The following is a 15497-nucleotide window of genomic DNA, read 5'->3' on the forward strand; positions in this document are numbered from 1 at the left end:
GCAGGAACCTGGTTTCATAATATAAAAGGGCGCAGTCAAGATGAAGAAAGTAACAACAATGCCGAGTGCAGCTTCAGACATTTCAACAGAATAAAAGGATGGGGAAGTCCCGTTAAAAATGAATTCTAGATCTCACATTTCACCACATCTGTACTGCCAACACTCACAAAAGGCGGGCATAGATCTGTTTCCGGGTATATTTACAAAGGTGCGCAAACACACAGAGGTGCAACTAGAGCCAAATTCCGGGGGGGGGGGGGAGGGGGGGGCTGAGCAAATATTTCGGGGGTGGGGGGCTGAACTTTAAGCAATAGGCAGAGTGGAGCTGCAGGGGCTCTTAGAAGGGGTGAAACAACAGCGAGGCCTCATTAACATGCAAATGGTCTTTAAAAGACCTGTGAAGTGCTCGGGTGCGGCTGCTTTTTTGCCCAGGAAGGTGTCTCATCCCGGGCTGCCACACACGACAGGGGGGGGGGGGGGCTGAAGCCCTTTGAGTCCAATGGGTGTTGCGCGCCTGCAAACACATACATACAAAACCAATAGAGGAAAAACTTTTACTAAAGTATTCTTTTCGAGATAATAAAGTCTAGATCACAGTATTAGCAATGTATCGATTTTCATTCCCAATAGTTAAGTAAAGCGAAGTAGTGAAACGGCACCAGGTATATAATTATAAACCCACTCCTATTATAATGTTACTACTTTGTGGAATTCTTGGAATCTGTGTGCAGTCGGCATGGAAACTCCGCCTGGTGGGTATTCCACCAGATAGATTCCATGGTAAATCATGTGCTTGCGTCACTCGGAGGGGTGAGGGGGTCGTGGAATGGAACCCGCTGTTACTGTTCCAGGTCCTCGTGAGCAGTACACCTCCGGCAGCCCACCTTCCAGCAGCACCGACTCTGGTTACTCATACAGACGGAAGTTCTGACAAGGGGGAGGTTTTAGGGATGGTCAGGCCAGGAGGGAGATTGGATGGAGACGATCAAGAGCTTAATCTCTGTGGCACAAGTTCAGACGCAGCTTCACTGATGTATGACCTGATGTATGACCTCTGCCCAGGCGATGGTCACATTAAAGGACCTGTTTCAGTTTTGTGAACCCTCTCAAAGTCCTGCGTACCCAACCCAGCAGCAAAACACTCCTCTCCTGTTGCCTAAAGGATGCTCCCAAGAGGATGTCTGACACAGCACCCAAAAAACACAAAGCGCCCAGAAGCTCTTTCACAAATGCACTTTGCACTGCTCATGGGTGCAGACTGAGTTCCTCTGTGAGGGGCGAAATGGGCTTCAGGGGCGAGACCCGCTTCCTTACCTGACGTCATTATCAGACCCACTGTGCAAATTTAAAAAAAAACATTCTGGGAGGAAAATATTTTTCCCAGTGGAGAAATCCCTTTTCCTAAATCCCCAACACATCTGAGGGTGAATTCTACCTCTTCCCACTCTGGATGGATTTATGCTAGCCTTGCGTTGGAGTAAAAATATGAGCCTTTCATGTTGGAAAGGGAAGTGTAAGAACTTTGTAAAGGCTGACAAAGCAGTTGCTGTGGGGTTTCACAAACATTAAGGGTAACCTCGTTCCCCATCGTTAGTGTGTCTGTGAATCGACACCCTTGTCGAGTGGGTTACACCTGCCAATAATACCTTTGTCAAGTTCTAAAAGGCATAAGTAAGGTAGATATGGCTGTAAACTATTGACTAAGTTTACCTTTGTTATGAGGCCACTAAGCATACAGGAGCTATTAGTTCTGAACCCATCTTTACCACTTTCTGTGGTCTTTGGCAAATCACTTTTCTCTTTTTGTCTCAGTTCCAAAGCCTTTTAGAATTGGAAGTAATTAGAGACAGACTAATGCCTGTATGAAGAATGTAGGGAAGGGCCCTTTTCAAAATGTCCACCCCCACTTATTGCCTGGTATTTGATGTGTCTTTGACTTGAAGTGCACTGGGTTCCTGCTAACCTGCTGTCCAATGCCAGATGTCTTTCCCAAAACTGTACTATTGTTTTCCTCAACTAGCAATATCTGTCGTACCCTCTGAAAGTCCCTAGTAAATGGTACCCTTGGTACCTTAGGCCTGAGGTACTAAAAAGGGTCCCTGGGGGCGGCAGTACAAACTGTGCCACCCTAAGGGCCCCTGCACTGAACTCATGCAAACTGCCTCTGCGGGCTGAGTATTTTAGTGCAGACAAAAGTGAAAACATAGGGAATTCATCCCCACAGCAGGCCTTACAACCCTAAGGCAGGGTGCATGCACTATACTACATGTGAGGGCATCGCCACATGAGCAGGTATGCCCCTGTGTTGGTCAGTTCCATTGATGTCAGTACTTGTGAACAGGGAAGCCATTTTACAAGCATGTGCTGGACACTGGTAGAAACAAGTTCCCAGCTATGTGAAGGCCTCACTGAAAATAGGGATGTTTGGTGTCAATCATCTCATACTCATAAACCCTCACTGTTGCCAGTGTCGGGTTTAGTCATACATCCACCCAACGGGTACTTTAGAGATGCTTCCTGAAAACCTACCAGCTAACGGGTGTGCTGACTGACTCGGTAACCAGCTTGCCATCAGAATCGAGTTTCTCAGTCCCGAGGGTGAGGGCCTTTGCTCTCTGGGGCCATAAACCAAGCCTGCTCGGGCAGGGGGTATGAATGAATACAGACTTGTATAGCGCATGGTACACCTCCTCCCACATTCCAAGGCAGGGGAGCTTCAAAGAACCCACTGCCTCTGGTATGATAATCAGACTTCTCTCACAGGAGAATAAACTGAGCCCCCTTGTCCAAAGCCCTTTGGCGCCTGGACAGGCAGGAATATTAACTATGTAAGACAGGCTAGTACTACCCCTGAACTGGGCTACCTGAAGTGGATGCGACTTTTCCCAGAGCGACCATCTTGGTGATGGTAAACATAGGAATTCTGGGACAGGGTTATGTCCACTTACTCCAGAAAGTGGTAATTTAGGTGACATAGTGATCCCCGTGGTACGTAGCTCATTGGCTACTACCCTATACACCCCTTGGCCCAGGATACAGAATTTAGGGGAGCCCTGGCATCAGGAGAGCAGATCCTGCTGACCAAAAGAAGAAGAAGGGCCGAAGAGCAGCGAAAGCAAGAACTGCCGAAGTAGCAACTGATTTGGCACCAGGCATTCTGGCCTGTTCGCCTATTCTTGGCAATTGCACCAAAGTTGTCTCACCCCGCAAGCTGCTGATCCCCCAAAAGCCTAGGGGGGCAGTCTGCCCTTCTCCAAAGACACAGGAACTCCAGTGGAACAGCAGAACTGTTCCCCTGCATCTTGCAGCTAACAAAGACCGAGTAGTGAGACTCCGGTACGACAAAACCCGACGCCGCAAAGCGCCACTGCAGCCGAGCCGCCATGGCGGAGTCAGCATGGGCCAACTGTGTCACAGTGGTCCCCAGCATTCAGATACAGAGTCCACCATCCTTTGACCCCTTGTGAGCTCTCTGAAGCTGCCAGCAGCCTCAGCGTGCAGACCCCCTCAACTGCGAGTGCTCCCATACGAGAAAAACCCAACACCTCAAAGACTCTCTTCACCCAGCCACTCCGGTTTGAGGAGAGGAGAACCATTGGTATCCCCACATCCCCTCGCATTGCTAGATTTGAACCTTCCAGTTGGTTCAACCCGACTGGCCTTTCAGTCCGATACGGCAGCATCTGCTGGCAAAGACCAATCCCCTTTGACTTGTATTGGACACCTTGCACTGTCTGGCACCACTACCCCCGGCCGCCCTCGTGCCGCTGGAGGTGATCTGCTGGTGCTGCCTTGGACCTTGCCCCATACAACTCTCAAGTCCCAGAGGTTGATCTCATAAGTTGCTGCAAAGAACTTGTATGCTGCAATTGTTTTCCTTCCATATGATAACATTGCAACCTCTGGCAAATACTCTTAAGTGTCGACTGTTTAAATGCAAAAGTATTGCTTTTGAAAACATGCTTACCTGATCGTATTGATTCTGGTGCCTAAACATATATAAAGATATGTGTTATTTTTATAAATTGGTGTGTATCAATTACTGACTATTGTGTGTACTTGCAGATGTCCCACGCTTCTCTCTGAAACTCCTAAGGTTGCTCGACCACACTACCTCCTAACAGAGCACCTTTATATTGCCAGAGCAAGCCCTGCCCACTCATAATGAAACCCCCAGACTCTTTGCATGGTATATCTCGTTTTGATATACTACATAAAGAGCCAGTTTCCAACAATGAATTATATAGAAAATGGACAAACACAATTGGGAATTCACGTTCATGTGAGTGTGGTTTGAAAAAGAACGGGCCTGTAGGTGTGGGCATGAGCCCTGTAACTGGAGACCAGCAGCAACTAGATTTTAGCTGGATTTCAATCAGACATCGAGTAACATTCAATCTTGTGGTCAAAGTCACCCTACTGTGTCAGTGGCCAGAGAAGCAGCCCCAATTTGACCCCATCCCTGGATCAGTATCATCAGCATCCTTTAGCATATTCAGCCTCCTGTATCCCTTGCATCAGAACCGCTCCATTGAAGCCTATGGCAGGTCATGCATAGAGCTTGGAACCGGGCTGGAGACTGCTTTGACTGTGAAGTAACTGTTCAACCAAGCCTCCTTGTCCTCTGTTACCTGCTCCCTGCCAGAGTTAGTCACCCCAAGTGGGTTGGAGTAATAGTTTACAATTTTATAAAAGTTCACCAAAGTTTGACCACAAGCACAGTCCATTTCAATGATTTATTGTGTTGATTGATAAAGCAGTGATGTTCCTCAGGACACTTCTGTGGAATTGTGCCATTGAAGTGTCTATTTGAAGTTGAAAATACAACCTATTTTTATAAATTGGTGTCAGGTTTTCATTGTGTCCTGTTTCCTACTTGTTTGTCTGTTTTTATACTTCAAAATGCTTTACACTTGTTCCTTTGATAAAGCCAGACTGCATACAGCCACAGCAACACAGGGTTAAGCTAAGGTTTTTCAAACAAGTCTGACTGGGTCAAGCAAAGGTAGTAAGTCTATTATACAGTGAGGTCTTGCAACCAAACCATATAATAAACAGCTTTCCTCACAAGGATGCAATGGATGTGACACGGTCGATGGGGGCTTCCTTCACTACTCCTCGGTCCATGGGCTTGGGGAGGTGGTCCTGGCTACAGGGGTCGCTGTCTCTCGAGGTCCCCTCAAGTCTGGCAGAAATCCAGTCGCCATTGAGCTACTAGTTGTCCGGTGTCAAGGTCACAGCCAAATCCTTCTCTGGGCTGTAGCTTGCCTTTTGGGATACCAAGGTGCACTCCGGCAACTCTCCCGGGTCCAGCAGATTTGGGTGCAACTTTGGAGAGTCGGGCCCTAGTCTCTGGTGTGGCACGGAGATGAGGCGCAGTGATCTGGTGATCTAGGCTACCACTCGCGCCAGGCTTCTACTGCTGTTATGGTCCTATGCTGTAAACAGGAGGACAGACAACGGCCCCTTGGAGTCTCTTGCTTTGACTGAGATCAGGAAATTACTTCTCCACAAGCAGGACACAACAGGCACAGTCCTTCCTCCTTTGCTAACAACCAGGTGCAGCAGGTGCTGTCCGGGCTGGTGCAGCCTCTCTTCACTGGGTATTTGCTGCAGCAGGGCAGTCCTTCTTTGGTCCCTCCTTCCAGTCTGTTGAGATCTGAGTTCTGACTGCCAGGGGTGCCCTTTTTGTGCTCAGAAAATGCCCTTAAGGTAGGATGTGGTTGGTAGCCAATGTGCTAGCAGGTTCCATCCTTCCTGCAAAGTGTGAAATCTGGCTATTGCAGGATTCTGCCCACTTCTAGCATGGCAGAACCTCTCTCTTGGCATACAGAGCTAACTAGAACAATCCAGAAGTATAGCTACCAAAGGGGCTACATGCCCCTGGAAAACCGGTTTTGCAACTGGTTTCTCCTTCCCTGTCCCTAGCGCCAGCCTGTCTACATGGAAAATAGAGCAGCCTCTCTCCCAAGTGTTGGCCATTTACCCATCAGAGGTGGCTTCCCATTTGCTACTCACCTTTTGGGCTCACACCTGTGCGTCTTCCTGAATAAGAGAGATAACACCTCTATCCCTTGCAGGCTTCTATTGTGTCCTTTCCTGGGAATCGTTTGCAGGTCTCTCCAGCAGGGCAGAAAGCTGTTTTGGGGACAGGCCCTACAAACACACGTTGAGGGCACAGAAGACTCGGTGCAGTAAAGTGGGGGATTTGTAAAAGTTGCACACTGCAACAAGTGACATCAAGTTCAACATGAGAATCAAGTTGGGCTTAATGTAATGAGTTGTTTGCTACTTTGGAGTATTAACTTTGGTTCTACCTTTCACCCATGGGCGTAGGAAGTGTAGGGGACGCTGGGGGTATATCCCCCCCCAGATTTTGGAGTGGGGGGGACACGGGGACAAGGGTGGGGGGACGAGGAAACAAAATATTTTCCCCTCTCCCTTCCGAGATTAGCAGGGCCATTAGCGCGCGAAAGCGCTTCCTATAATGGCCCTGCATTTGCCTGGGACCTTCCTCCAGTCACAGAGGCCACCTGCCCTTTGTTATGCTGCATCCTCCAAGAAAATAGTCAATGCCTATGGATAAGGCTCGGCCACTCTGAGATGGGCAGAGAAGGAAAAAAGACACCGTGAAATGGATCCAAAAAAAGACTGGAACATTGGCTGGAAATGTTGTCATTTTCTGACCTTATTCTATTCCAAAGTGCAACCTCCAGACCAAGAGAACAAAAAGGATCAAAAGACGAAAAATAAATAACTGAATAAAGCAATACAGAGTGCTCGCAGACAGGCCAGATTGGTGTTATTCACACCCACACACATTAGCGCCACTTTACATAGTTTGCCAGTGAAGCTCTACTTTCTTTTTATCTTCTTTCTTTGAATTACATTGTTTTCTGAGGGTGGGGAAGTGCACCATTCCTAGAGGGACTACAATACCTGGTTGATGGGTGATTGGAAAACGTTTAATGTGATCCTTTTCAACTGTTGTAATTATTTTTGCTTATAAAATGTGTAGGCTCTGTGTTCAGGGATGTGGTCTTTTTAAACCAAACTCCTTACGTTTTGTAAGGGTATTTGCAATGGACATTGGAACAGGTCCCTTCTGGGCCCTGTAGTCATGTCCTGAGCTTTTGAGGCAAAAGCACTCACTGATTTCTGAATAATGAGTTTAAAAGCGTTAAGGTAACCATATTGTTCCTTCTTGGATTTCACATGCTTTATTATTCTTGCATTCCCTATGAGTGTTTGCTTTTTCCAAGATGTTATTACTTTTTGCTTCAGGCAGGATATTACTCTTGTCTAGTACATACCTTGAATTGAGTCGCGGCACAATTGGGTTGTAGCTGAAGGCAGTGCAAATTTCTCTCAGTGGGGCAGTATGATGTTCAGTGGGGGAGAGGATGTGGCACTCTGGCCAGAGCTGCCAAATTTGGAACTGGAGAACCAGGTTCAGCCTTAATGGCCAGTCCACCATAACACTTTCCTGATGGAACACATTCCCATGCTACACCTTGGAAGGCCCCGACAGACCTTTGAAGCCCTGGTGTCTTAGCACCAGTAGGTGGACCCTTGCGGTGGCAAATGTGGGTTAAGCTTGAAGGCCTGCCCACCACAATGCATACTGAAGTTCACCTCCAGTCTTGCGGGCAGGCATTTGAAGCAGCACACCCTAGAGCGATAGTGACTCTGTCACTGCGGTCACAAGACGCTTGAGGCCAGTCCACCTCGCCCATTGGTATCTCCATTGGCCTTTTTCAGCAGTTGTAGAGCAATTCACTGGTGATCAGCAACCCAGGATTTTCACACACACCAAACTAAGTTTGCAAACTTCACGGTTTCTCTGCTTCATGCATAAGCACTTTAAACATCTGCTGCCTGTTCTGGGGCCACTGGAATTAAGCAGCAATGGAAGACAAAATTATGTCACAGTGTAGACTAAAATATGCAGCAAAAAAGAGACTGCAGTACAATGCGGTACATTTTATGATACTTTATTATTTTGACACTCTTATATATACTAACAGCCTCTGCAACGATTTTGCCTCATTACCTGTGCAACATACAAATGCAGCAGTGACAAAGGTGACCAGTCAACCTTTGCAAAGGGGCCTCCACTTTGCAGCAACATAAGCCACAATTATTTTTGATCCGTTTGAGCTACAAACAATTATTTTGTTGAAATCGTTATATTATGCAGCAGATGATGTATTTTGCGGCAAATATGGTACAGCCATCATTAAGTGGAAAACATTTGTAAACTAGGATATTTTTCCATTTATGTTTAAGCTGCTCTTGTGGAAAATGTCAGATGGCTTGTGATTCCACTTTTAAGCATATTTGTCATATTCTGTGATCGGAAGCATATCCCACTTTGTTAATGTATTTTAATGTCAATACCTCATATTAAACATGTGTATTGATTGAATTAAATAACTTTGGGGCAGATTTATGAGGCCCGTTGCGCCATCGGAACGTCACTTTTTGTCACGTTCCGTGGCGCAGAAGCCTGCGTGATATTTATCAGGCAGCACTGAGCCACTTTTTGTGGCTTAATGCTGCCTCATAAATATCAGTCCCTTTAACGCAGTGTTCTGCGTTAAAGGGGCGTGCAATGGGTGTTCCTGGGGCGTTCCCAGCAACATCCATGGCCTTTTGACACTGCCCCAGATTTACGAGAAATCGTAAATCTGAGGCAGCGCCAAAAGCTTACGCCTCCCCAGGGGAGGCGTAAGGGAGGCGCAACGGGGAGAAATATCTTTATTCCGCCTCGTTTTTCCTTTTTCTATGTGCGCTGCATTCTGCAGCACCCAAACAAAGAGGAAAAACCTCTTGTGATTATTTTTGTCCAGAAAGGTTTCCCTTCCTGTACAAAAATATTCATCTCCGCAACGCAGGCACCCTTGCACCATGGTGCAGAGGTGCCTGCGTTGGCGCAGGCAGCCCATTGTGCGCCGGGGAAAAGGACATGAATGCGCCACATTTTATAGATACGGCGCATCCCTGCCCTTTTCTTTTGCCGTAGGGAAGCGCAGCAGGAAGGCCTGCTGCGCTTCCCTACGGCAAAACCTCATAAATCTGCCCATTAGTATGCAGTAACTGGTCAGTGAAGTGCCAAATATTAAAAATAGGAAAGTTTTGCTCTTTCTGGCCACACCTCTGACTGCGCCCACAGACCCAAATCTCAGGTTATTCTCGCCCTCTGATTCTCCACCCACAGATTTCCTAATTGTTTCCCCACTTCGACCACTGCTTCCTGTTTATTGTGTTTTGAATGTCGAGCCCTCATGAACTGAACTATTATCGTAGCCTGACTGTAGGGTTAATCACAGCAGTTGCAGATCACAGTTGGCTCAGGTGGGAGCTGGGGCTTGAAATTAGGAATCACGGACTGCATAGAGCACTCTCCCTGTGCCTTCTTACTTCACTAATGAAGCCTAGTAAAGGTACCAGAAGACATTGTTCTATGTTAGGATTTTAACTTATAAACTGCAAGTAACAAAAGAATCTCTGAGACAAAAGCAGTAACCCACTGACCTATTTACATTATAAGTAGGCGATTCTATTTAACCTTACTATCCCTTAGCGTCATTTTCAGAAGCCAATGAATAAAAAACTGGTGATAAGAGCATGGAACAAAATAACGGCTGGGGATCTCTCCGAGGTCCTCAACAAGACCTTAATCTTGCCCCCTAGTAACCTTGATGAGGCTACGCGATTTTATTCCAGCTGGTTAGAAGAAGCAGGTCAAAAACGAGCTCCTAGAAAAATGTGCCATTTTACAAGACAGGTACCCTCCACCCCTTGGTATTCACAGGATTTAAGGGATCAAACATTGATCTGCAAACATTTGGAGAGAAAATGGAGAAAGAATTATATGGATTGTGATAAGGAGGAATACAAATGTGGACTTGCTAAGTATAAACAGCTGATCCATAATGTTAAGGCAACATTCTTTTCCATTAAGATCAATAACGCAAAAAACTCAGCAAGGGAATTATTTAACACAGTCACCAGTCTGGCTAATCCTGTGGCTATTACTACCATACCAAGTCAGGAACTTTGTGACAAATTGGCTAATTTCTTTTATGAGAAAGTGAATGCCATTTTTTCCACTTTCTCTCATGCTAAATACAAGAGGACGCTGGGCAATATGGATGACCTAATTTCAGAAAAGGAAGCTCAGATAGGCATACAGGAGGCCTGAACTCTACTTGAGACGAAAAGCGTCTCCGTCCAAGAGTTGCCTTGAAAACTTCAGCACGCAGAAGTGCTGACATTGTGCATTCTTGGGGGTGACAAAGAGATCCAATCAAGAAACATTGCCCCACTTCCAGATGAAGATGCCATTTGTAATCTGCTAGGCACTGACGGCTGAGTTTGTCTGCTCCGGCCTTCAGGGAGTCCGACAGATGTTGGACCACCAGGAAAATATCCTGGCATTCCAGCCATGTCCAGGGGTGTTAAGCTTCTTGACACAGGGTCTATGATTCCACCCTGCCGTGTTTGTTGGAATACCAAATGGCAGTGGTGTTGTCCACAAACATCTGACCAAACTTCCCTTGATATAAGGAAGAAAGTCTTTCAATGCAAGTCAGTTAGTTTTCAGATGCAACAGGTTTATGTGACTGTGGGACTCCACCGGAGACCAGAGTCCTCTGATCTTCACTTATCCCAGATGGCCGTTCTATCCCAGAAGTGATGTGTCTGTCACTACAGCCAGCTCAGAGTGGGAAAGGGAGAGGGGTATGTGGCTGACCCAATATCAGTTGATCAGCCACCACTGCAGGTATTTTGCTGTTCCCTCCGATATCTAGACAAGGCCGGAGAGATTCCCCTGATGGTGTGCCCACTGGGACTTCATGTCCGACTGCAAAGCCCGCATTTGCCAATGGGCATGAGTTTTTAGTGGGAAGCAGATGGCCATGAGGCTCAGCAGACTCAGAATCAGACTCAATAAAATCCACGATTGAGGCTGAAACATTGGTTTCATAACCTGAATATCCTGAACCTGTTGTTCCGGAGGATAGGCCCGAAACTGCACTGTATCCAGTATAGCTCTTATGAAAAGGAGCGTCTGAGAAGGAATCAAGTGTGACTTTTGCATGTTGATAGTGAACCCCAGTCAGTGCGGAAGGACGTTTGTAGTCTGGAGGTGGGAGACGACAGCCTGGTGCAAGCCCGCCTTCAACCGTCAATCGTCAAGATAGGGGTAGACTCAGACCCTGTCCTCTGCAGGGTAAATAGACATAATATCGAAAAAATAATATCGAACAACAAGAATATCGAAGTTAAAATATCGAGATAACATAAATATCGAAGTGTAGAATATCGAGGTAAGTAATATCATTTTTTTTGTGTTTAGTAAAATATCGAAGTATGAAATATCGATGTAGTAATATCGTTTGTAGATAATATCGATTGATTAGTTTTGTTAGAAATATCGAAATATAATATATATATTGTTTAAAATGTCTATTTAATGTATATTGAATTAGTAAATTGTTTAATTATATGTATAAATACTTTCTTAATTTTTAAAATATAATTAATAGTGTTAAGAAATTTATTGTATGATATGTTTTAGGAGCGGGATGTTGGGTTATTAGGGGATAAGGGTGGGGAGTGTTTTAAAAATATTAGTGTAAAATCAGATAATAATTTAAAAATAATAAATAATAAATAATTATGATTAGTAAATTGTAATGAAATTTGGAAATTAAATATTTATAATTTAGAAAATAATAAAGAAATCATATATATTTTTTAAGAGCGGGATGTTGGGTTATTAGGGGAGAAGGGTGGGGAGTGTTTTAAAAATGTTATTGTAAAATCAGAGAATAATGTAAAAATATTAAATATTTTAGAATTCGAAATTTCAAAATTATAATGTAAATTCGAAATTATATAATTTAAAATTATAATGAAATTTTAATTTTGTTTTATGAGTGGGATGTAGAGTTATTAGTGTATAAGGGTGGGGAGTGTATTAAAAATATTACTGTAAGATTTGATAATAAGTTATAAATATTAATTTTTAAGAATTAGAAATTTAAAAGTTTTTATTTAATTTTGAAAATTGTAAAAAAAAAACAAAATTTTTTCGAAATTAATTATTGGTTTCATGGTTGGAAAGTTGAGTTTATAGGGTGTAAGTGTGTGGATTGTATTTTAATAATTATTACAAATGTATAGATTAATAAGTAAATATATAATTGGCAATAATTTAAATTTGTGAAAATTTAATTAAAAATTCAAATTATATACTTTTATTTGGAAATTATAATTTCAATATTGATGTTGTATTTATGGGTGGGATGTGGGTATATTAGGGGAGAAGGTTGGGGAGTAATTGTAAAAAATAATAGTGTAAAAATAGATCATAAAACAATTCAATTTATTAGTAAATATTGTGAAATTTAAAATTTAAAAAGAAAATTATAATAACATTATTGTATATTTGCAAATTTTATGGAAAATATATTGTACATTTTTTTTATGGAATTAGGGTTAATATGGGATAGGGGTGGGTATTGTTGTAACTATAGTATTGTAAAATGTAATAGTTTTTAAATGATATCTCATAGTTAATAAATGTAAATTTTTAATATTTTAAGTGATGTTATAAGCAGCACCTTTTCTCAGTTTTATCTTTCTGGAGCGGGAATATTACATTTTATTGGGTTAGTGTCCAGCACCTTCCCTGAGTTTATGTTAACTGGAGTGGGAATAGTAAATTATATAGGGTTACTGTCCAGCACCTTCATTGACTTTATTTTAACTGGAGTGGGGATAGTAAATTATATAGGGTTACTGTCCAGCCCCTTCTTTGAATTTATGTTAAGTGGAGTGGGAATAGTAAATTATATAGGGTTACTGTCCATCACCTTCTATGACTTTATGTTAACTGGAGTGGGAATAGTAAATTATATACGGTTAGTGTCCAGCATCTTCCCTGACTTTATGTTAACTGGAGTGGGAATAGTAAATTATATAGGGTTACTGTCCAGCACCTTCCTTGAGTTTATGTTAACTGGAGTGGGAATAGTAAATTATATAGGGTTACTGGCCAGCACTTTTCTTGAGTTTATGTTAACTGGAGTGGGAATAGTAAATTATATAAGGTTACTGTCCAGCACCTTCTCTGAATTGATGTTAACTGAAGTGGGAATAGTTAATTATATAGGTTTACTGTCCAGCACTTTCCCTGACTTTATCTTAACTGGAGTGGGAATAGTAAATTATATAGGGTTAGTGTCCAGCATCTTCTCTGACTTTATGTTAACTTGAGTGGGAATAGTAAATTAGATAGGGTTACTGGCCAGCACCTTCCTTGACTTTATGTTAACTGGAGTGGGAATAGTAAATTAAATAGGGTTACTGTCCATCATTTTCCCTGAGTTTATGTTAACTGGAGTGGGAATAGTAAATTATACAGGGTTTCTGTCCAGCACCTTCCTTGACTTTATGTTAAGTGGAGTGGGAATAGTAAATTATTTAGGGTTACTGTCCAGAACTTTCACTGACTTTATGTTAACTGGAGTGGGAATAGTTAATTATATAGGGTTACTGTCCTGCACCTTTTCTGACTTTATGTTAACTGGAGTGGGAATAGTAAATTATATAGGGTTACTATCCAGCACCTTTCCTGACTTTATGTTAACTGGAGTGGGAATAGTAAATTAGATAGGGTTACTGGCCAGCACCTTCCTTGACTTTATGTTAACTGGAGTGGGAATAGTAAATTAAATAGGGTTACTGTCCAGCATTTTCCATGAGTTTATGTTAACTGGAGTGGGAATAGTAAATTATATAGGGTTACTGTCCAGCACCTTACTTTACTTTATGTTAACTGGAGTGGGAATAGTAAATTATTTAGGGTTACTGTCCAGAACTTAAACTGACTTTATGTTAACTGGAGTGGGAATAGTAAATTATATAGGGTTAGTGTCTTGCACCTTTCCTGACTTTATGTTAACTGGAGTGGGAATAGTTAATTATATAGGGTTACTGTCCTGCACCTTTTCTGACTTTATGTTAACTGGAGTGGGAATAGTAAATTATATAGGGTTACTATCCAGCACCTTTCCTGACTTTATGTTAACTGGAGTGGGAATAGTAAATTATATAGGGTTAGTGTCCAGCATCTTCTCTGACTTTATGTTAACTTGAGTGGGAATAGTAAATTATATAGGGTTAGTGTCCAGCATCTTCTCTGACTTTATGTTAACTGGAGTGGGAATAGTACATTATATAGGGTTAGTGTCCAGCATTTTCTCTGAGTTTATGTTAACTTGAGTGGGAATAGTAAATTAGATAGGGTTACTGGCCAGCACCTTCCTTGACTTTATGTTAACTGGAGTGGGAATAGTAAATTAAATAGGGTTACTGTCCAGCATTTTCCATGAGTTTATGTTAACTGGAGTGGGAATAGTAAATTATATAGGGTTACTGTCCAGCACCTCACTTGACTTTATGTTAACTGGAGTGGGAATAGTAAATTATTTTCGGTTACTGTCCAGAACTTTCACTGACTTTATGTTAACTGGAGTGGGAATAGTAAATTATATAGGGTTAGTGTCTTGCACCTTTCCTGACTTTATGTTAACTGGAGTGGGAATAGTAAATTATATAGGGTTAGTGTCCAGCACTTTTCCTGACTTTAATATAGGTGAAATGGGAATAGTAATTTGTATAGGGTTAGTGTGCAGAATGTATATGTATTGTTTTAATGAAGTATGTTTTTGGATTTAATGTTGGAAAAAATGTGATTATTTACATTTTTAAACCATTAAATTAGCTAAATTATATATGTGATAGTAATAAATTATGAAATCCAATGACACATTTTATATTTTAATATAAGCTTTATTTTTGTTGAAGAAAGTAGAGAGATTATTGATATTTTTATTTACAGAATGAAGTATACATTAGTAGAGATACAGCAAATATGCATACATTTGTGTATTTTTGCAATGTTTTAAGGAAAAAATATTTCTTGATATCATCACATTTTATAACAGAAGTATTGATAATTACAAAAATAAATACATAACATTTATTACTTTTTTACATTGTTTGTAAATAAACATATTCTTACAGTATTCATATAATAATGTGTTTGTTGGCTATATACATAAAATAAATCATTGCATATGTAATTTCTGAAGAATATTGTGTCATTTTTATTTTGTTGTTGTACATAATTAGTTCATGACAAATAGTATATTTTTATGCTATGTATTTTTAATGATGATTAATAATATTATTGTAGGAAATGTTAATATTATTAATTTTTATATTTTATCATTATATGAAAAAAATTATTTTGTACATGTACGTTTTGAAATAAAAATTTAAATAATAACATACATTTTATTATAGTTTGTACAGTTGTGAAAAAAATATTACTGTATTATAATCATAATAATAATGTATTTTTAATTATTATGAATATAATTTTTAAAGGTATTGTTTATTAGAAAATAATTTTTAAG

This window comes from Triturus cristatus, chromosome 4_1 (genome assembly GCF_964204655.1).
Source record: "Triturus cristatus chromosome 4_1, aTriCri1.1, whole genome shotgun sequence".
Taxonomy (NCBI): domain Eukaryota; kingdom Metazoa; phylum Chordata; class Amphibia; order Caudata; family Salamandridae; genus Triturus; species Triturus cristatus.